We start from the raw sequence: 24804 nt of genomic DNA, 5'->3' as shown, positions 1-24804 counted from the left end.
ACACTAAAGAATGAGGTCCACATCCCCTGCTCTGAAAGGGAAGGTCTTTGATGGCTGCCCTTCGGGTCATGCCTCAGTCATATGAACCCTGCCCACCAGCCATAGCCACACCACCTGAACAACCAGGCCACCTTTCCTTCTCCAATTCCTTACATTCATCCAGAATGCCTCTGGCCACCTCCATCAAACCCTGTTTCTCCTCCAAGGCCCATTGATCACTTGGAGACTTCTTCCAGCCTTAAGTAGTCTCCTCCCTTAGTGTTACCATGAACAACACAAGATTAATGAGGCCTGTTCCATAGTGCTGCTGGAGGTCAAATGAGCTGATCAGTGCTGTCTATCACATGATCAGTGGTCTGTGAATGACACTGTCATCTCCTCTTTCTCCTTCAACAATTCTTCCACCTAGTGTACATTTTGTACAAACATCATTTTGACCATTTAAAAACACTTATGTATGTATTTGAGAGAAAGAGGCAGAAAGAGAGAATGGGTATGCCATGGCCTCTAACCATTGCAAATGAACTCCAGACGCATGTGCCACCTTGTGCATCTGGCTTTTTATATGGGTACTGGGAAATCGAACCTAGGTCCTTTGGCTTTGCTAGCAAGTGCCTTAACTGCTAAGCCATCTCTCTAGCCTAATTTTAACCATTTTTAAATTATGCAAAATATATACATCAGAAAAAAATTTCTACTTGGGTAATTTTTAAGTGTTCAGTGGTAGTAATTACATTTGCATTTTTGTGCAGCCATCATCACTCACTGCCATCTCTGGAATTTCCCACCTCCCAATCCAAAACTCTGTATACCATGAACACTAACTCCCCATTCCTTCACCTCCCTGACCCTTACAACCCCCAGTTCACTTTCTTTGTCTGAATTTGATACCCCATGTGGGGGTTTGATTCAGGTATCTCCCATAAAGTTAGGTGCTCCGAATGCTAGGTTCCCAGCTGATGGAGATTTGGGAATTAACACCTCCTGGAGGCAGTGTACTATTGGGGGCAGCCTTATGGGTATTATAGCCAGTTTCCCCTTGCCAGTGTGTGGCACACAGAAGACGGTTGCTACTGTTCACCCTCTGCTCATGCCATCATGGAGCTTCCCCCTCAAGTCTGTAAGTCAAAATAAACCTCCTTATTTTTTCTCACAAGCTGCTCTTGGTTGGGTGATTTCTACCAGCAATGCGAACCTGACTGCAATACCTCACATATGTGCAACCCTGTAAGTTTGTTCTTATGTGATTGGCTTGTTTCTCTTACTGTGTCTTCAGGGTTCATCCACATTGTCATTAGAATTCTAAGGCTGAGTTCCATTGCCTGTGTACATCTGGGCCTCCAGAGTGCTTCCAGCACTGCTTGGGCTACTATGAATAATGCTCTATGAACATGGATATCCACATGTTTGAAGCCTTGATTTTGCTTCTTCTGGTTATATATCTGGCAGTAAGCTGAGAGGATCCTGTAGTAATTCTACATGCTTTTTATTTTTGCTCTTGATTTCTGAGACAGAGTCTCACTCTGTCACCTAGGCTGGTCAACAATTCCTGGAGCTCCTGCTTTAGCATCCTGAGTTGCTGCAGATATCTTGTGTTCATTATTTATTTTACAGAACTTGCATTCAATTTTCAAAGGAAAAATTGTGTTCAAGTTTTAGGAGCTCCTATGCCATTTTCTAAAGTAACTGTACCAGTTTACCTTGCTGCCAGCAATGTATTAATGTTCTAACTTCTCCACATCCTTGTCAACACTTGTTATTTTCTCATATTTTTTGATAACAGCCAGGCTGATAGATGTGAAGTACCTGTCTGTCGTCTCAGCCTCCCACTTCGAACTTTTCTTCTGTGTTTCCTTCAGTCTCTCCTGTTTCTCACGCTCCCCTTTCACCTGCCACACCAGTCCCCCAGCTCTTGCTGGCACTGCATGGAGCTCTACACAGGGAGAGAGGTTTTGACCTGCACAGTGCAGTCCAGGGAGCACGGGTGCACCTGGCAGCTTGTTTTGAATGAAACACCTCTACCCTGCTGCAGAAGTCCTGAACAAGACCCTGCATTTTAACAAGATCTCCAGCGGAGCTGCGAGCACATTGAAGGCCTGGAGGACGCTGGCCTGGCACAGGAAAGGCAATTTACTGCGGTTCTGTTATTAGGCTCAGCCACCTCATCAGTGGGTACTCTATAAATGTTTGCTGATGGAAGGATTAATGAGGAGGTGGAACCACCCTGTTAACATCACCATTGGCTCTTACCAGAAATGTAAAAAAGTATTGCTTCAAAAACAAGCTCAAGGCAAGTAGAAAAATAGGGCATAGAAAATTGTCACAGTCCAAACAAGACATGGCATGCCAGGAGGCAGAGGTAGGAGGATCGCCGTGAGTTCAAAGCCACCCTGAGACTACATAGTGATTTCCAGGTCAGCCTGGGCTAGAGCGAGACCCTACCTCAAAAAAAAACAAAAAGCAGGAAACACAAGTAAAGGAAGCATGGCAACTAATGCCATGTGGCTCTCTGGATGGGATCTGGGACAGACAAAGGTCACAGGGCAAAACACAGGAAATCTGAGGCAGAATAAGGCATCGATGCTGCCTCACTAATTATAACAATGTGCCATAGGTTTAATGATGGGGAAACGGAGGACAGTGCACAAAGGAACCCTTAGTGTTCCCCACAGCTTTCCTATATGTTTAAAACTACTCCCCAAAAATTGATTTTAAAGAGGTAGAGAAAAGACAAAACATCAAGTTGACCCTCAGCCACATATCTGATCAAACACAACTTTTTTTTTAACTTTTTTTGTTTATTTTTATTTATTTGAGAGTGGCAGACAGATAGATAAAGAGGGAGGGAGCACGTCACTGCAAACAAACTCCAGACACATGCACCCCCTTGTGCATCTGGCTAACATGAGTCCTGGGGAATTGAGCCTCGAACCAGGGTCCTTAGGCTTCGTAGGCAAGCACTTAACCACTAATCCATCTCTCCAGCCCCAAACGTAACTTTTTTACTTCAACCATCTTTTATTTATTTATTTTACTTTGCTTTTTAATTAATTAATTTATTTATTACTGACAACTTCCATGACTGTAAACAATATCCCATAGTAACTCCCTCCCTCCCCTAGCTTTCCCCTTTTAAACTCCACTCTCCACCACTACCCGGCCCCTTCATGCTTGGACTTCTGGGTAAGATGGCAGGCAGCACAGAAGCCACACCAAGCCAGCCTAGGGAGGGATTTCAGCAAAACCCCAGCAAAATACACCCTTCTTCTGAAAAGTGGAGGAGTATAGGTTATTCTTAGACACAGCAGAGAATCTGGAGAGACCAAGATCCACCAGAAAAGAGGAGAATGTCCAGAATCGCACTGAGGCGTTTAGCGGCCCACGGATGCTACGCACCGTCCAGCACCACCCCGCCAGGCACGCCACGCAGCGGCAGCACCAGAGACCAAACAAGGGGGGTTTTCAACTTCATCAGCCTTGCAAAGTTAAGAAGTCTGAAGGTCAGCTAAGGAGCTATTGAAAGGGATACAGGTGGAACTGCATGAGCAACTCCAGAAGTCTGAACTTTCCCATCCCCCAATGATCAGAACTCTGAACCTGTGGCATTCAGCCCCCAGTGGCAGCTCAGCTAGCCGAGCACAACACAGACGGATTGAGGTGGTCACTCAGCATTGGTGAGATTGGAAGTCACCCCAAAAGATAACAGGGACGACTGACCAAAAAAAAAAAAAACAAAAACAAAAACAAAAACAGGTTCATAAGGCCTTTATTGGAAGAGCTAATCTCTCTTTCCTTATCAGGGCAGGTTATGGGTTATATATGCTTGGTTGGCTTTACCATTTTCAAATTACCTGTATTTAGGGGTTGAATATAGTTGTCTTTGATGCTTTCATATTTATAGGGCCTTTGTCTTTTGCTTCTGTCATTATTGGGGGCAGATTCTGATCCAGATCCAGGCTGAACTGGAACCCAATTCAGAACAGAAATCTCTACTTCCCAGCTGACAAGATTAAAAGTGTAGAACAACACACATACTTAGTAATTTTGACTTTATAAGACTATCTGTTTTAATTCGCACAATTGCATACTTTGTGCTGGTTTTTGTTGAATGTGTATATTGCTCAGTTGCACTTTAAAATCTGCCAGTAATTTGTTCCACCCAGTCCACTAGAATAGTTGCTTATCAAGCAAACTCAACACCTAGGATTACCTCTGCAGATGGACTGGGGTAAAAGAGCTACACCTGGCTCCTTAAACTCATATGCTGAAAGTATATAAAGGTAAACTGCCATATCTAAGAACACTGCAGAAGCATCCAATCAAGTCAGGATGCAAAAGTTGCTACATTATAATACAAGAAACTCAAAGAATCAAGACACTAAAGTCCCACCAAAAATTATAAATCCGGGCTGGAGAGATGGCTTAGCGGTTAAGCACTTGCCTGTGAAGCCTAAGGACCCTGGTTCGAGGCTCAGTTCCCCAGGTCCCACGTTAGCCAGATGCACAAGGGGGCACACGCGTCTGGAGTTCGTTTGCAGTGGCTGGAAGCCCTGGCGCGCCCATTCTTTCTCTCTCCCTCTATCTGTCTTTCTCTCTATGTCTGTTGCTCTCATATAAATAAATAAAAAATGAACAAAAAAAAATTATAAATCCATCAGAAATGATCACCAATGAGGCTGTTTTAGATGAAATGCCTGACAAAGATTTCAAAAAAAATGCTGATACCAATACTCAAAGAAATCAAAGATGAAAGGAATTAAGGAAGAAACCAAACTTCTGAAAGAGAACACAGGAAACCAGCTTAATGAAATACAGAGATCATTACAAGACAAGAGTAAGGAAATAGAAATACTGAAGAAAAACTAGGCTGAAATCCTATTTCTGAAGACTACAGTCAGTGAAATAAAAACAAACAAACAAACAAACAAACAAAAACCCTGTGAAAAGTCTCACCAGTAGAATAGATGAAGGAGAGAACAGAATATCTAAACTGGAAGACTAGGTAGCAGACCAAATACAGTCCAACAAAGAAAAAGACAGCTAATAGGAAAGTATGAATGAGAATTTCAAGATATTCGGGACACTACAAAAAGATCAAACATAAGAATTCAGGGTATAATAGAAGGAGCATAATTTGAATCTAGAGGCTTAGTAAGTGTTTTCAACAAAATCGTAGAAGAAAATTTTCCCCAAATTGAGGGAAAAAATGCCAATGCAGATACAAGAAGCTTTTAGAACACCAAACAGACAAAATCTGGAAAGAGCCTCTCCTCGCATTATAATTAAACTACTAAACACGCAAGCCAAAGAAAACATATTGAAAGCAGTTACAGAAAAGTCACCTACAAAGGCAAGCCCATCACAATAACTGCAGATTACTCAACACAAACTTTAAAATCCAGAAGAGCTTAGAATGATTTATGCCAAGTTCTGAAAGATAACAACTGTCAACCAAGATTACTTTACCCTAAAAAGATACCTATCCAAATTGATGGAGAAATAAAGACATTCCACAACAAAAATAGGCTAAAGGAATTTAAGACAACTAAACCAGCTCTACAGAAAATATGTGAAGGAATTCTTCATGCTAAAGAGAAAGCAAAACACACACCAGAGGAAACAACAAAAATAAACCACACCCAAATAACAGTTAAAACAAGTGAGTAAAGGGAAAACAGGAAACACTACAAATAAGAAGAATGGCAAGAATAAATGCATAATTTTCAATAATAATTCTTAATATCAATGGCCTCAATGCACCAACCAAACAATGAAGGCTTGCAGACTAAATTAAAAGGCAGGATTCTGCCATTTGTTGCCTCCAAGAAACTCATCTCTCAATAAAAGATAGACACCGCCTTAGGGTGAAAGGATGGAAAACAGTATTTCAAGCAAACGGGCCTAGGAAACAAGCGGGTACTGCTATCCTAATATCTGACAGGATAGACTTCAAACCAACATTAGTGAGCAAAGATAAAGCAAGTCATCTTATACTGATTAAAGGCACACTCAAACAGGAGGACATTACAATCCTAAACATATATGAACCTAATATGGGGGCTCCCAGTTTCATCAAACAAACACTATTAGACATAAGGTCACAGATAACATCAAACACAAATTATCAAGTCATCCCTGCAAAAAATAAACAGAGAGACACCTGAATTAAATGATATCATGGAACAAATGGACCAAACATATATCTACAGAACATTCCATCCAATTGCTGCAGAATATACGTTTCTCTCAGCAGCACATGGAACATTCTCTAAAATAGACCATGTGTTAGGACATAAAGCAAATCTCAACAAATACAATAAAATTGAAATAATCCTTTGTACTCTTATCTGACCACAATGGGATTAAATTGCAAATCAGCAACAAGAAATGCTACAGAGCATACCGAAATTCATGGAGACTAAACAGTACACCATTAAATGATCAATGGGTCATTGAAGAAATCAATAAATTCATAGAATCAAATGATGATGATAGTACAACATACCAAAACCTTTGGGACACAATGAAGGCAGCCCTAAGAGGTAAATTTATAGCTCTCAGTGCCTATATTAATAAGTTAGAGCATTCACAAATAAACAATTTGAAGCTTCACCTTAAGGCCTTGGAAAAGAAGAACAAGGCAAACCAAAAGCCAGTAGACAGGAAAAAATAATAAAGATTAGGGAAGAAATTAATGAAATAGAAACCAAAAACTATCCAAAAATCAATGAAGCAAAGAATTAGTTTTTCGAAAGGATAAATAAGATTGATAAGCCTTAGCAAAACTGAACAGAAGAGAGAAGAGACAAAAATTAACAAAATTAGAGATGAAAAAGGCACTATCACAACAGATACCAAAGAAATTCAGAAAACTGTAAGGACATACTTTAAGAATATATATGCCTCTAAGTTTGAAAATCTGAAAGAAATGGATGATTTCCTTGATTCATATGACCTACCAAAATTAAATCAAGATGAGATAAACTATTTAAATAGACCTATAACAAGTACAGAGATCCAAGCAGTAATAAAAAGTCTCACAACTAAAAAAAAGTTCAGGCCCAGAGGGATTCACTGGTGAATTTTACCATACCTTTATGAAAGAACTAACAGCAATGCTTCTCAAACTTTTCCATAAAATTGAAAAGGAAGGAATTCTACCAAACTCCTTCTATGAAGCCAACATCACCCTCATACCAAAACCAGACAAAGATAGCACAAAAAAAGAAAATTACAGACCAATCTCCCTCATGAACATAAATGCAAAAAATTTCAACAAAATACTGGCAAACAGAATACAAGAATATATCAAGAAGATTATTCAGCTGGACAAAGTTGGCTTTATCTCAGAGATGCAGGGGTGGTTCAACATATGGAAACATAATACATCATATAAATGGTCTGAAGCCCAAAAATGAACCCAACATGGCTCAGGGAAATTTTGCGGAAGAGGGGGCAGAAAGTATGTCAGGGCCACATGTTGGGTCATGATATGCAGAGACATTTATCCTACCCATAACTGAGGGCTAACTCCACAATGCACGACCCATATACCTCAGCAAAGAGAGGCCAATGGGGAGGGGGTAGGTCACTGATGAGCCTAATAATGGTACCAAACTGACTGTATTTGCTGAATACAAAGTAATTAATAAAAAAATAAAAAAATAAATGATCTGAAGGACAAAAATCATATGATCATCTCAATAGATGCAGAAAAGGCATTTGACAAACTCCATCATCCTTTCATGGTAAAAGTCCTACAGCAACTGGGAATAGAAAGAACCTATCTCAACACAATAAAAGCTATTTATGACAAACCTACAGCCAACATAATACTAAATGGGGGAAAACTTGAAGCTTTTCCACTAAATTCAGGAACAAGACAAGAGTGTCCATTGTCCCCACTTTTATTTAATATAGTATGGGAAGTTTAGCTATAGCAATAAGGAAACAGACACTCATAAAAGAATACAAATTGGAAAGACAGAGACCAAATTATCATTATTTGCAGGTGACATGAGTCTATACATAAAAGACCCTAAAGACTCTACCAGAAAACTGTTAGAGCTGATAAATACTTTCAACAATGTAACAGGATACAAAATAAACACACAGAAATCAGTAGCTTTCCTATATGCTAACAACAAACATGTGGAGAATGAAATCAGGGAATCTCTCCCATTCATAATTGCCTCAAAAATAAATAAATAAAGTACCTTAATAAACTTAACCAAGGAAGTGAAGGATCTTTGCAATGAGAACTTTAAAACACTCAAGCAAGAAATTGCAGAAGACACAAGGAAATAGAAAGACATTCCATGTTCTTGGATTGGAAGAATCAATATTGTGAAAATGTCAATCTTACCAAAATCAATCTATACATTTAATGCAATGCCCATTAAAATTCCAATTGTATTCTATGCAGAAATAGAAAAAATAATCCTAAAATTCATTTGGAAGCACAAAAAAAAAAAAAACCTCAAATAGCCAAAGAAATTTTGAACAACAAAAATAAGGCTGGTATTATCACCATACCCAATTTTAAGCTACATTACAAAGCCATAGTAACAAAACCAGCATGGTATTGGCACAAAGACAGACATGTAGATCAATGGAACCGAACAGAGGACCCAGATATTAATCCAGGCAGCTACAGCCATCTTATTTTTGACAAAAATATTCATTGGAGAAAAGACAGCCTCTTCAACAAGTGGTACTGGGAAAACTGGATATCTATATGTAGAAAGATTAAAATAGATCCTTGTCTTTCGCTATGCACAAGAATTTAATTCAAGTGGATCAGTGACCTTAATATCGGACCTAAAACTCTGAAATTGCTAGAGAAAAAGGTAGGAGAAACCCTTCAACATATTGGCATAGGTAATGACTTTCTGAATATAATCCCAATTGCTCAGAAAATGAAACCACTAACACCACTGGGATCTCATGAAATTACAAAGCTTTTGTACAGCAAAGGACACTATGAACAGAGCAAAGAGACAACCTTCATAATGGAAGAAAATCTTTGCTAGCTACACATCTGACAGAGGATTAATATCCAGAATACACAAAGAACTAAAAAAACAGAACAATAAGAAATCGAACAACCCAATTAAAAATGGGCTATGGAGACTTCCAGCCAAGATGGCGACCACCTAGCTACACTGAAACTCCTGGGGAAGAAAAGGTAGATGCAGATCCTAAGGAGAGAGCCACCCCATCATACCTCAAAAGGGCCCTGGCTGAAACTAAGGAAAATTGGCCAAACAAGCAAGGGTGCTGTTTTCCTGATGAACCAGATACTAGCACAAGGGGGAAGGAGACCAACACAGAGAAAAAGCAACTCCTACCAAATCAGAGAGCCAGAGCCCCAGAGGCCCCCAACACCTCATCACTGAAGCAGACCAAAAATAAACCTAACATGGCTCAGGGAAATTTTGTGGAAGAGGTGGTGGAAAGAATGTCAGAGCCACATGTTGGGTCATGATAAACAGAGACATTTATCATACCAATAACTGTGGGATAACCCCACAATGTACAACCCATATACCTCAACAAGGAGGGGCCAATGGGGAGGAGGTAGGTCATGGATGAGCCTAATAATGGTACCAAACTTCCTGTACTTACACAATAGAAAACTAATTTAAATAAATAAATAAATAAATGGGCTATGGAACTAAATAGACAGTTCTCAAAGGAAGAAAAACAGATGGCATATAAACATATAAAAAAGTGTCCTACATCCTTAGCCATCACGGAAATACAAATTAAAACTACCTTGAGATTTTATCTCTCTCCTGTCAGAATGGCTACCATCAAGAAAACAAATAAATGTTGGCGAGGATGTGGTAAAACAGGAACCCTTCTACACAATTGGTGGGAATGTAATCTGGTACAGCCATTGTGGAAATCAGTGTGGAGGTTCTTCAGACAGCTAAAAATAGATTAACCATATGATCCAGCTATAGTACTCCTAGGCATATAACCTAATGACTCTTCTCACTATCTTAGAGATACTTGTGCAACCATGTTTATTGCTGCTCTATTCACAATAGCTAGGAAATGGAACCAGTCTAGATTTCCATCCACAGATGAATGGATAATTAAGATGTGTAATATTTACACAATGGAGTTCTATTCAGCGGTAAAGAAAAATGAAATTTGCAGGGAAATGGATGGATCTGGAAAGGATTATACTAAGAGATAATGCAGGCCCAGAAAACCAAAGGTCACATGTTCTCCCTCATATGTGGATCCTAGCTACAAATGTAGACTTGTGTGTGAGCTAAAACCAAAACTCAGTAGCAGAGGCCCATAAGCTAGAAGAAGGCTATAAGGGAGGGAGGAGAGGGAAGGTCTTAAGGGGATGATATTGTATATATGTAAGTAGAAGAACAGATTACAAGGAAGAAAAATGCCTAAGCGTGGCCAGGGGAAGAGATTGTATAAAAGAAGGGTCTGGGAGAGGGTCAATCAAAATTCAAGACATTCTGAATAAGACATATGAAAATCTACTTTCTTGAATAATGGCATATCTAGAAGCCATAGATGGTTACTAGAAAATTTTCAGTGCCAGGTATAGAATACCTTCCAGTGAGTTTTTGGCCAGGGAGGTCCCTGTTGCCTCCAAAACATTATAGGCTATTGCCAAGGCCCTTGGTTTCCCGTGAGAAAGAGATAGTAAGACCCTACTGCTGAAGACTTCACATGCCTAAGAGGCAGAATTACTGAGAAATCAAGCTGGTGCTAAGCAGAAAACCTTCTCCCTATAGCCCAGCCAACTGAAAGCTGGAAAATGCTGCACTGTATGCAGCCTTATGGGAGACAGAAATCATCAGCAGTGAAAACAGTAGACACTGGAAGCCTCAAGATTGGCCAGACAGGCCAAATGACTGAACGAGTGCAATAGTGGCATGTCTTCTCTGGGGGAAACCAATTGCTCTCTAATTGGACTGAAGGCCCGCTCTATTGGAGGGAATACATGTCTGGTACTGAAAACCTAATCAAAAGCCTATGGCAGGGGAGGTTCATGAGCCTTAGGGGTATAAAGCCTGCTCTTATCTGGATAAATGCATATATTACTCTCACCAAATTGCCCTGAAAGCACTGCACTTAATGTTTATAGTTATATATTAATGCTAATCTCACTTCTGGTTAGAGAATCTTCTCTTTTCAGGTGGCGATGACCACTGGGATGACCCAAAAGGCAACATAGTGCTGAGAATAAGGGATGGGGGAGTGTCCAGCACTGAAACATCTCATACCCTCCAAGGCTCAGGGTCCATTACAGAAGAGGTGGGGGAAAGAATGTAAGAGCCACAGGAAGGGTACCACTCCTTACATACAACTGTCCGGACAGAAAAACTGTCCGGCCTCAATATCCAAGACCCCCAGTGCCTAGCAATACCCACAGAAGAACTCATAATAGGAGAAAAAGATGATGACATCAAATTAAAAGAGAGACTAATGGAGAGAGGGCGGGGCTATGACAGAGCAGAGTTATGAAGGGGAAAGCAGGGAGGGGAGGGAAATATCATGGTTTGTTGTCTGTAAGTGTGGAAGTTGTCAATAAAATATATGTGTGTGTATATATATGTGTGTGTGTGTGTATATATATTTATATTTAAGAAGTAGGTGTTTTAACTTGAAGTTGAATATGCTATTGTCTTGCACAAACAGCTGATTGATCAAAACCATGACACCTTGTTTCCTGATTCTAAGATAAAAAAGGATAAATTGTGAGTTGAGCTTCTTGTGTTGCTGAGAGTCAAATCCAGGGCACTGTTCCTGCTCCAGCATGGGTGTGCTCTGTTGTGGAGCCAAACCCCACTCCATGACAGTAAGTGTACACCTTCCACTAATGGGCTACAGAAAGACTGAAAGGAGCAAGCTGTTAGAGCTGATCAAAACCTACAGCAATGTAGCAGGATACAAAATAAATACACAGAAATCAGTAGCCTTCATATATGCTAACAACAAACACACAGAGGATGAAATCAGAGAATCACTCCCATTCACAATTGCATCAAAAAAAAAATAAAATACCTTGGAATAAACCTAACCAAGGAAGTAAATAATCTATACAATGAGAACTTTAAAACACTCAAGCGAGAAATTGCAGAAGACACTAGAAAGTGGAGAAACATTCCTTGTTCCTGGCTTGGAAGAATCAATATTGTGAAAATGGCAATCTTACCTAAAGCAATCTACACATTTAATGCAATCCCTATCAAAATTCCAAAGGCTTTCTTCATGGAAATAGAAAAAACAATCCAAAAATTCATTTGGAATCACAAAAAAACTCGAATATCTAAAATAATACTGAGCAACAAAATTAAGGCTGGTGGTATAACCATACCTGATTTTAACCTATACTACAGAGCCATAGTAACAAAAACAGCATGGTACTGGCACAAAAACAGACATGTAGATCAGTGGAACAGAATAGAGGACCCAGATGTAAGCCCAAGTAGCTATAACCACCTGATATTCGGTAAAAATGCCAAAAATACTCATTGGAGAAGAGACAGCCTCTTCAGCAAATGGTGTTTTGAAAACTGGATATATATCTGCAGAAGGATGAAAATAGATTCTTCTCTCTCGCCATGCACAAGAATTAAGTCCAAATGGATTAAAGACCTTAACATCAGACCAGAAACTTGAAACTGCTAGAGGAAAAAGTAGGGGAAACCCTTCAACATATTGGTCTTGGCAAAGACTTTCTGAATATAACCCCAATTGCTCAGGCAATAAAACCACAGATTAACCACTGGGACCTCATGAAATTACAAAGATTTTGCACCGCAAAGGACACAGTGAAAAAAGCAAAGAGGCAACCTACAGAATGGGAAAAAATCTTCGCCAGCTATATATCTGATAGAGGATTAATATCTAGGATATACAAAGAACTCAAAAAGTTAAATAATAAGGAATCAAACAAGCCAATCCAAAAATGGGCTATGGAGCTAAATAGAGAGTTCTCAAAGGAAGAAATACGAATGGCATATAAGCATCTAAAAAAAAGTTCTACGTCACTAGTCATCAGGGAAATGCAGATTAAAACTACACTGAGATTCCATCTCACTCCTGTCAGAATGGCCACCATCATGAAAACAAATGATCATAAATGTTGGCGGGAATGTGGAAAAAAAGGAACCTTTCTGCACTGCTGGTGGGAATGCAATCTGGTCCAGCCATTGTGGAAAACAGTGTGGAGGTTCCTAAAACAGCTAGAGATTGAGCTACCATATGACCCAGCTATAGCACTCCTAGGCATATATCCAAAGGACTCATCTCATTTCCTTAGAAGTACATGCTCAACCATGTTTATTGCTGCTCAATTTATAATAGTGGGAAATGGAACCAGCCTAGATGTCCCTCAACAGATGAGCGGATAATGAAGATGTGGCACATTTATACAATGGAGTTCTACGCAGCAGTAAAGAAAAAAGAAGTTATGAAATTTGCAGAAAAATGGATGGACCTGGAAAGTATTATACTAAGTCAGGTAACCCAGGCCCAGAAAGCCAAGCGCCACATGTTCTCTCTCATATGTGGATCCTAGCTACAGATGACTGGGCTTCTGCGTGAGAATGAAAATACTTAGTAGCAGAGGCCAGTAAGTTGAAAAGGAGACATAAAGGGTGGAGAAAGGAAGGGAGGAGGATACTTAATAGGTTGATATTGTATATATGTAATTACAATGATTGTAATGGGGAGGTAATATGATGGAGAACGGAATTTCAAATGGGAAAGTGTGGGGGTGGGGAGGGAGGGAATTACCATGGGATATATTTTATAATCATGGAAAATGTTAATAAAAATTAAAAAAAAAAGAAGGACTGAAAGGACTCCAACCCTACATGGACATTTCTTTCAGCTCAAACATCTGGCTTTATCATTACTCCCACCTCTAAAATACACATCCATTATCTACAAGTCTCTCCTGTCCCCTGTTGTGGCAGAGTTCTAGCCTTGCAGGGCCACTGTATTCTCCATTCTGTAGATTCAGGTCCACACATGCAATTTCCTTTCAACAATGGACTGTGGGAAAAAGGACACATCACTTCTGGATAGAGGTCTTGCCAGCCAGCAGGTGACTTCCTTGGCCATGAAGGAGGATGGGAAGCATTCCAGGTCAGAACTCTTCTGCCAACTCAGTCCCAACAGACACGAAGGAAAAGTGAGAAATCAATTTTGATTGTCATCAGCCATCTGATCCTCTCAGGTGTGTTTATGAGGAGGAAAATCTTGCCAGTATCACCTGCAACTGTCACTTAGTATTGGCAAAAGGCATTATCTGTATGGTCATGATATTTAATTTTAGAGGGTTTTTTTTTTCAAAATGTATTAAAACTGTGTATTTACAGAAAAGCTTTATCAGTTGCCATTAAAAATAGGTTGACTTGCTAACCTGGGAACTGTGTATCAGTTGCTCTCTCTTCTTGCTAGTTACTATAGTATTAGTCAGAAAAGTCAAAAATACATAGTGCATCTGTTAAGAACAACAAAGTGAAACATTAGCTATTCATAGCAAGATGAGCACTTCAGGGCAGTGTGTGAGTCTTACTGAGAGATGCAGAAAAAAAAACAAAGGGAGGCAGTACTACAAACCCGATAGAGCCACTTGGGATAAGATAAGTCACAAGGTAACAGTTCCATTGGGAAATGCTTTGCACAAACTATACATTCTATAACTAATGAAGGAAGGAAGCTTGCTCTGCTGAAGAGACTTCTGAGATTCTATTTTGAATTCAAGTTGCCATAGAAACAAGCAGACTTCTTTATGGGGTTTCATCAATATTACTGCATAGTTTGCATGTTAAAGAATCCTTTCTTGCTGTCCAAACTTAAAGTCACTACTCTGGTTTAAATCTTCTGTGAATCTCACAATATGACACTAATGTCTATAAATTATTCAGACTTGTAACTGTGTATGCTTTCAAATGCAGACATTTTGCTATCCAAGAGGTAGGCACAGCTGTCAACACGTCTGGGATCCACAGTCACACTCTGTCAAGCCAGGTCATGGCATGTCATTCATGATGCCAAGTGTGTGTGTGTCAACGCTCAGACACAATGGTGACTGGAAAGGTGTTTTATGTATAGTAGGCAATAACTGCTTTGACTAAGCTATTAAAGATTATGACACAGCCACTATACAAAATATAATAGCTGTAATAGCTAACATCCATTGTATTTTTAATTCTGCATTCTACATTAATGCAGCAACCCCATGAAGTACACACTATTCATCACCTTGATCACATAAGAAAACTGAAGGCCAGAGTTTACATAGGTTGTCCAATATCATTTAGTAGTTACAGGCAGGACTAGATCTAAAGCCAACAGCCTGTCTCCAGGGTCTGAGCTTGAGTCACAAGGTTTCCCTACCTCTCTGAGCACCTCAGATTTACAACTGCAAGTTGAGCAACCCTAATCTGAAAATGTAAAATGTGAATTACTCCAAAGTCCAAAACGTTCTGAGTGCCAACAGGTCATTGCAAATGGGAAATTCCACACCTGACCTCATATGATGAGTCACAGTGAAAAGGTAAGCACACCACAAATATTGAGTAAGACTACCTTCAGTGTGTGTCCATAAGGTATATATGAACATTAACTCTACTTAGACTTGGGTCCTAAGCCTAGTTCAGATTAAAAACATAGTTCCAGGGCTGAAGAGATTGCTCAGTGGTTAAGGCACTTGCCTGAAAAGCCTAAGAACCCAGGTTCAATTCCCCAGGACCCACATACAACCAGATGCACAAGGTGGCACATGCATCTGGAGCTCATCCGTAGTGGCTGGAGGCCCTGGAGTGCTCATTCTCTCCCTCCCTCCCTCTCTCCTTCCCTCACTCTTAAATAAATAAATAAAATAATAAAAGAAAAACAGAGCCCAGAACCCACTTCAATAGTTGTCAAAATACAGGACTCACAAATAACTCAGGCTGCTTGAAAGTGCATATTCTTGAGCCCTCCATCCAGAAAATCTGACTCCATACATCTGATGTGCAAGTTGCATACTTGCACTTTAACACCCCCACCCATTGATTCAGACAGGTCTGCAGACCACACTGAGACCCATTCAAACTCAGCTAGTGAGCACTTTCAGACAGATGAATCAACTTCTCCTAGCTACTAGGAAGCCAAGAAGGAGATAACTGCCTTGAAAAAACCCTCTGTGCATAGGAAATCAGAAAATAGAAAACAAAGGTCTTAAAGTAATAAATTTCTTCTATTTTATTCCTCAGAACTCTTCCCAGATCTTTGACCAGAGTCAATTTGTTCTGATTTTACGTGCCATTCTAAGAAGTCATAGACTCTTCCAGAAGCTTAAACTTAGAAGCTGAATAGAGGAGGAAGGAAGGAAGGCACATAGGATGAATGGTGGACCTCACTCACAAGCAGTGACGAGGGAGGGAGGGAGGGAGGGAGGGTAGGAAGGAAGCAGGAGAAAAATAGTTCAAAGCACAAACATTAAAACAAGCACTGAGTCCTAGAACATGGGGGTTGAGAACAGCAGCCCTCAGCATCCAAGGAGGAAAAGCTATGTAAAAAATAATACTCCTGATGTTGAGCCATCCAAAACCATATAGGACAGGAAGTTCATGATTTACATTTTACACATAATTTCAATACACGTTGACATCAAATACTTGAAAAAAACTTTCCATTAAAAATAAAGTTGTGAAATTGTGGGGGCATAAAATCTGGTGTGTGGCTACTTTCTTTCTGGCTAACAGGATGCCAATAAATCCACTGGTTGGGAGATGAAAACTGTAAGGGTACACTTGTCCCACAGTGTAATTTCCCCTCTGCTGGTCAGAAGATGCATAGGACCATCTTCTTGAAGTAAAAAAGAATCAGAATGGTGTAAGAACTTTTGTATTTTTGACTAGAATGTTGGCTTTCAGGACACCTAGCCAGATGGTGATTTTCTTAAGAAAATATTTTACTTATTTGTTTGCAGGACAAGAGAGAGAATGAATGAATATGGGCTTACCAGGCCTCTGGCCACTCCAAAGAACTCCAGATGCATGCCCCTTGTGCATCTGGCTTTAAATAGGTACTGAGAATTGAACCAGGCTGTCAGGCTTTGCAAGAAAGAGCCTTTAATGACTGAGCCATCTCTCCAGGCCCCAGACAGTGATTTTTAAACAGACACCATTCCCTTTCATAAAAGTAAATGATGGAGACCTTGGGCTTCCAGAGCACAGGCGCAAGGGTGGTGCTGCTGAAGATCGGGCACACGTGCGTGAACTTGTATCCACAGCAGTGAGACGGGGACCCCATGACCTGCCAAGGCATGGAAGGGCGCACCCTGGCCTAGGGCCACTGTCCTCTTTCTCTTTGTTGTGACCAAAGCAGTCATCTCAGGAGTGGGCAGGGCACAGATATGATGCAGGCCAACAAGGACCGGGAGATGGCAACTAGAAGCTTTACGTTCTATTTATGAAGGCGACAAAAGTTTCCAGGAATTAAGCCCAGTTTCATTTCAATATACGATGGGTGAAAATGGTGATCCCAAAGCCTTCTTCATAGAGGTTTCCTGGACAGAAACATATCCCAAAACACTTTCAATTATATCTCTGAATGCTTTGGTTAACAACACCACCTCCTTGGCTGTAGAGCAGAGTATAACAGCCAAGTTACAAGAAATAGTGGAGGTTGGAACCGCTTTGGCCTACTATACATTGTTTGAATACACTAAGGAGAATCACCAAACCACCGACTCCACAGCCATAACCAGAATCATCTCAGCTGACTCTGAATACAGCCACATCAAGTAAGAAAAAAGACAAACAGAACAACTTCTAAAGTACAGAAATGGCAGATAAGAGAGACCATAAAGAGGAACTTTTTCGAGGTTGGAAATGGGTTGGCATCATAAAGCATTTAAGCAAAACTGGCTCTAAAGATGAACAGAACTTGGAAACTGAGAGAAAGCAAGAACATCCTTTAAGATGTAAATTAGGTACTAGAAAGATTGCTTAGTGGTTAAAGCACTTGCCTGCAAGGGCTAAGGACCCAGGACCGATTCCCCAGTACCTATATAAACCAGATGCATACTGTGGTATATGCATCTGGAGTTTGTTTGCAGTGGCTAGAGGCTCTAACATACCCATTCTTTATCTACCTCTTCCTTTCTCTCCCTCAAATAAATAAATAAATAAAAATAATTTTTTAAAAAAAAAAAGTAAATTGGGCTAGGCATGGTAGCACATTCCCTTAATCCCAGCACTCACAAGGCAGAGGTAGGAGGATCACTTTAAATTCAAGACCAGCCTGGGACTACAGGGCGTGTTCTAGGTCAGCCTGGGCTAGGTGAGACTCTACCTCAAAAAATGAAAAAATTTTAAGAAGTCAATTTGATTCAGCATCTTTCATTACTGGGAGGGGCATATTAAGGTGGGTTTCTATATGATATAGTTCTTTTGTATGTTTCCTAAAAATGTTGTAAGTGGAAAGATCATGAAAAGGTCTGGTTGTATTAAATGTTTTTTTCACAAACTTGCCTTAATAAAAGGTGAAATGTAACTGTTTAGAATTTGTTTTTTTTTTTTTTTTTTTTGAGGCAGGGTCTCAGTCTAGCCCAGGCTGACCTGGAATTCACTAAGTATACTCAGGGTGGCCTCAAACTCACGGAAATCCTCCTACCTCTGCCTCCCTAATGCTGGGATTAAAGGTGTGCGCCACCACGCCAGGCTTGTTTAGAATTTCTTTTTTATGAAGCCGATTGAGCTTTGTAATTGGGTGACTATAGGGAACAATAATTAGTGTTAATTTATGTAATTTTATTCTAGTGCATATGGTAAATATTAAAGTTATATAAAACCCTTTTCACACTGCCATCCCAGTAAAGCCAAACACTGAGTCTACAGTTGTCCCGTAGCACGGTCCTATCAACAGACTTCTCATCTGAAAGTCTCCATATGACTTAGTTATACCCTCTTAGATTTTGACAAGCCCTCCCCTCACCTTTCCTTTACTTAGTCTCTTCCCCTGACCTCACTTAGGCCTTCCAACCCCCAGTAATCTGTCCTACTTACATATACAGTATGATCCTCTTAAGTCCCCCATCCTTCCCTTTCTATTCTCTTTATATCCCCTTTTTAGCTTACTGGCCTCTGCTACTGAGGTTTTTTTATTTATTTCTTTTAAAAATATTTCTGTTTATTTTTATTTATTAATTTGAGAGCAACAGACAGATAGACAGAGAAAGAGGAATATAGAGAATGGGCATGCCAAAGTCTCCAGCCACTGCAAATGAACTCCAGATGCATACACCCCCTTGTGCATCTGTCTTACATGGGTCCTGGGAAATCGAGCCTCAAACCAGGTCCTTAGGCTTCACAGGCAAGCACTTAGATGCTAAGCCATCTCTCCAGCTCTCTGCTACTGAGTTTTATTCCAACTCACATAGAAGCCCAAACATTTGTAGCTAGGATCCACATATGAGAAAGAATATGGCTTTCTGGGCCTGAGCCACCTCACTGAGTATAATCCTGTCCAGGTCCATCCATTTCCCTGAAACTTTCTAAATTTCGGGGTTTTTTTGTTTTTTGTTTGTTTTTTTTTTTTTCTGCTAAATAGAACTCCATTATATAAATGTACCACATCTTCATTATCTATTCATCAGGTGAGGGAAAGCTAGGCTGGTCCCATTTCCTAGCTATTGTGAACAGAGCGGCAATAAACATAGATGTGCAAGTATCTCTCAGGCAGTGAGATGAGTCCTTAGGATACATGCCTACAAGTCGTGTAGCTGGGTCATATGGTAGCTCTACTTTTAGCTGTCTCAGGAACCTCCACACTGATTTCCACAATGGCTGTACCAATTTACATTCTCACCAACAATGTAGAAGGATTCCTCTTTTTCCACATCCTCACCAGCATTTATTGTCTGTGTTTTCTTGTGTATTTCTGTGTATTCTGACAGGAGTGAGATGGAATCTCAAAGTAGTTTTCACTTGTGTTTCCCTGATGGCTAAGGCTGTTGAATTTTTTCTCTATGTTTATAAGCTCTCTGTATTTCTTCTTTTGAGAACTCTCTATTTAGTTTCATTAACCCATTCTTAATCATGTTGTTTCTTATTAGTTTTTTGAGTTCTTTGTATATTCTGGATATTAATCTTCTACCAGATGGATAGCTGGCAAAGATTTTCTCCCATTCTATAGGTGGCCTCTTTGCTCTATTCAGTGTCCTTTGCTGTATAAAAGCTATGTAATTTCATGAGGTCCCAGTGGTTGATTATTGCTTTTATTTCCTGAGCAACTGGGGTTATATTCAGAAAAAGTCATTGCCTATTACAATCTATTGAAGGGTTTCCCCTACTTTTTCCTCTGGAAGTTTCAGAGTTTCAAGTCTGATGTTATTAAGGTCTTAGATCCATTTGTGACTTAATTCTTGTGCATGGAGAGAGATAAGGATCTATTTTCATCCTTCCACATACAGATATCCAGTTTTCCCAGTACTATTTGTTGAAGAGGCTGTCTTTTCTCCAATGAGTATTTTTGGCAATTTTGTCAAAGATCACCAAGGTGGCTATAGCTGCCTGGACTTACATCTGGGTCTTCTATTCTGTTCCATTGAGCTACATGTCTATTTTTGTGCCAGTATCATGCTGTTTTTGTTAATATGGCTCATAATATAGCTTAAAATCAGGTATACTGATACCTGCAGTGCTATTTTTGTTGTTCAAAATTGTTTTGGCTATTCAAGGTTTTTTGTGCTTCCAAATGAATTTTAGGGTTTTTTTTTTCTACTTCCATGAAGAATGCCCTTGGGATTTTGATAAAGATTGCATTAAATATGTAGATTGCTTTTGGTAAGGTTGACATTTTCATAATATTGATTCTTCCAATCCAAGAACATGGGATGTCTTTCCATTTTCTAGTTAATTCTGGAATTTCTAGCTTGAGTGTTTTAAAGTTTTCATTGTACAGATCCTGCACTTCCTTGTTTAGATTTATTCCAAGGAACTTTTTTTTTTTTTTTTTGAGGCAATCGTGAATGGGAGATTCCCTGATTTCATCCTCTGCATGTTTTTGCTAGTATACAGGAAGGTTACTGACTTCTATGTTTATTTTGTATCCTGCTGCGTGGCTAAAAGTGTTTATAAGATCTAACAGTTTTCTGGTATAGTCTTTAGGGTCTTTATGTATAGAATTATATCATCTGTAAATAATGATAGTGTGATCTCTTCCTTTCCAATTTGTGTGTCTCTTGCCTTGCTGCTATAGCTAAGATTTCCAGTATGATATTAAATAAAAATGGGGATACCCTTATTCTTATTCCTTATATCTTACTCCTGATTTTAGTGGAAAAGCTTCAAGTTTTCCCCCATTTACTATTATATTAGAAATAGGTTTGTCTTAAATATCCCTTATTAGGTTGAGATATGTTCTTTCTATTCCCAGTTTCTGTAGGACTTTTACCATGAAAGGGTGACGGGAGTTTACCAAATGCCTTTTCTGCATCTATTGAGATAATCGTGTGATTTTTGTCCTTCAGTCCATTTATATACTGTGTTACATTTATCAATTTGTGTATGTTGAACCATCCCTGCATCTCTGGGATAAAGCCAACTTGGTCTGACTGAACTTTTTGATGTATTCTGCTTGCCAATATTTTGTTGAGAATTTTTGCATTTATGTTCATGAGAGAGATTGGTCTTTAGTTTTTGTTGTTGTTGTTGTTCTGTCTTTGGTTTTACTATCATGGTGATGATGGCTTCATAGACAGAGTTTGGTAGAATTCCTTCCTTTTCTATTTTATGGAAAAGTTTGGAGCATTGGTGTTAGTTCTTCTGTGAATGTCTGGTAAAATTTACTGGTGAATCCATCTGGGTCTGACTTTTTTTATTTGGGAGATTTTTATAACTTCCTAGATCTCCATACTTGTTAGGTCTATTTAAGTGATTAATCTCAACTTGATTTAATTTAGGTATGTCATATACATCAAGGGAATCATCAATTTCTTTAAGATTTTCAAACTTAGTGTAGTATATATTTGTAAAGTATGTTGTTATGCTTTTCTAGGGGTTTTTTTGGTATCTCTTGTAGTGGTGCTTTTTTCATCTCTAATTTTATTAATTTGTGTATCTTCTCTCTCTCTTTAGGTCAGATTTGCTAAGGGTTTATCAATCTTGTTGATCCTTTCAAATAACCAACTCTTTGTTTCATTGATTCTTTATATTTTTTGTTTCAATTTTATTAATTTCTACTCTAATCTTTATTTGAGACAGAGGGAGGGAATGGGTGCATCAGGGCCTCTAGCCACTGCAAACAAAATCCAGACACATGTGCCACCTCGTGCATCTGGCATAAGTGGGACCTGCAGAATGGAACCTGAGTCCTTAGGCTTTGTAGGCAAATGCCTTAACCATTAAGCAATCTCTCCAGCCCCATAATCTTTATTATTTCTTCCCATCTACTGATTTTTGGTTTGCATTATTCTTTTTCCAAGGACTTAAGATAAAACATTAAATTGTTTACTTGAGACCTAATTTATTTTTTAATTTAATTTTATTTTATTTATCTTTTCACAATTTTTATTAACATTTTCCATGATTATAAAAAATATCCCACGGTACCCTCCCCCCTGCCCACACTTTCCCCTTTGAAATACCATTCTCCATCATATTACCTCCCCATCTCAATCTATTTTTTTTTAATATAGGTACTTAAAGCTATTAATTTCCCTCTTGGGACTACCTTCATTGTGTCCCAAATGTTTTGGTATGTTGGATTTTCATCATCATTTCAGTCTATGAATATTTTTGATTTCCTTCTTGATTTCTTCATTGGACCCATTCATTATTTAGTAGTGTATTGTTTAGTTTCCATGAGTTTGTGTATACTCTATAGCTTTTCTTGCTTTTGGTTTATAGCTTAATCCCATTGTGATCAGACAGAATACAAAGAATTGTTTCAATTTTCCTGTATTTGTTAAGGTTTGCTTTGTGTCCTAATATATGGTCTATTTTAGAGAATGTTCTATGTGCTGCTGAAAAGAATATATATTCTGCAGCATTTGGGTGAAATGTCCTGTATATATCTGTTAAGTCCATTCCTTCTATGACCTCATTTAGTCCAGATGCCTCTCTGCTTATCTTTTTCCAGGATGACCTGTCAATTGATGACAGTGGGTGTTGAAGTCATCCACAATTGTGTTTGGTGTTATCTATGACCTTTATTCTAATAGTGTGTTTTTGAGAAAATTGGGAGCCCCCATGTTAGGTGCATATATGTTTGGAATTGAAATGTCCACTTGTTGGAATATTCCTTTAATCAATATAAAGTGATCTTCTTTATTTTTCCTAAGTAATTTTGGTTTTAAGTCTACCCTGTCAGATATTAGGATAGTGACATCTCTTGTTTTCTAGGCTCATTTGCTTGAAATACTGCTTTCCATCCTTTCATCCTAAGACAGTGTTTGTCTCTTATGGTAAGATGAGATTCTCGAAGGCAACAAATAGAAGGATCCTGCGTTTCACCCCAGTCTGCAAACCTGTGTCTTTTAGTTGGGGTATTGAGGCTGTTGATAATCAGAGTTATTATTAAAAGGTGTGCATTTACGCCTGCCATTCTTCTTGTTTTGTAGTTTTTTTCTTTACTCTCTTGTATTAACTATTATTTGAGTATGGTTTATTTTCTATTTCCCGATGTGTGTGCTTTTATTTCTTTAGCATGGAGGATCCTTTCAAGTATTTTCTGTAGAGCTAGTTCAGTGTTCAAATATTCCTTTAGCCTTCTTTTATTGTGGAATGTCCTTATTTCTCTGTCTATTTGAATGGATAGCTTTGCAGGATAAAGTAACCTTGGTTGATAATTATTACCTTTCAGAACTTGAAATAAGTCATTCCAAGCCCTCTGGCTTTTAAAGTTTGTGGTAAGTAATCTGCTGTGATCCTGATGGGCTTGCCTTTGCAAGTGACTTGATTTCTGTAATTGCTTGCAATATATTTTCTCTGGTCCGTGGGTTTTGTAGTTGACTTACAATATGGTAGTGAGAGATTCTTTCCCAATTTGCTTGGTTTGGCATTCTAAAGGCTTCCTGTGTCTATATTGCATCACTTTCCTTATTTGGGGGGGATTTTTTTCTATGATTTTATTGAAAATACCTACTATGCCTTTGGAGTGAAATTCTTTTCCTTCTGCTATGCCCTGAATTTTTACATTTGATCTCTTCATAGTATCTTGAATGTCTTAAAATTCCCATTCATACCTTGCTATTAGCTTGTCTTTCTCTTTGTTGGACTGTATTAGATCTGCCACCTGGTCTCAGTTTAGATATTGTGTCCTCCTCTTGATCCATTCTACTGGTGAGACTTTCTACAGAGTTTTGTGCTTGGCTTACTGTTTTTCATTTCTATTATTTCTGATTGCTATTTTTTCATTATTTCTATTTCCTCACTCATGTCTTGTATCTATCTCCTTATTTCATTAAGTTGGTTTCCTGTGTTCTCTTGGGATTCCTTCAGGAGTTTGTTTTCTTCTTTGATTTCTTTAAGCATAGATATAATCATTTTTTTAAAACTTTGTCAGACATTTCATGTAAAACAGTCTCACTGGAGGCCATTTCTGATGGCTTTATAATTTTTGGTGGATTGTATTGTCATATATTTGTGTTTCTTGTATTATAATGTAGAGATTTTTGTATCGTGAGTTAATTTGATGCTTGAATTTTTTAATTACCTATAGTGTCCTTATATGTGTAAATCCAACCTTTTTTTTTTTTTTTCGAGGTAGGATTTTACTCTATCTCAGGCTGTCCTGGAATTAACTATGTATTCTCAT

General features: G+C 38.9%; 1 protein-coding gene and 1 pseudogene across 2 annotated transcripts in view; one reads left to right on the top strand and one right to left on the bottom strand.

The window, feature by feature from the left end:
* Nucleotides 1-24804, bottom strand: part of Cacnb4 (calcium voltage-gated channel auxiliary subunit beta 4) — a 294252-nt gene that overhangs the window by 176820 nt on the left and 92628 nt on the right. The window lies entirely within an intron of this gene.
* Nucleotides 17402-17997, top strand: LOC105945112 (annotated as a pseudogene).

Source organism: Jaculus jaculus, chromosome 4 (assembly GCF_020740685.1).
Source record: "Jaculus jaculus isolate mJacJac1 chromosome 4, mJacJac1.mat.Y.cur, whole genome shotgun sequence".
Classification (NCBI taxonomy): Eukaryota; Metazoa; Chordata; class Mammalia; order Rodentia; family Dipodidae; genus Jaculus; species Jaculus jaculus.
This window is presented reverse-complemented; position numbering and strand designations above follow the sequence as displayed.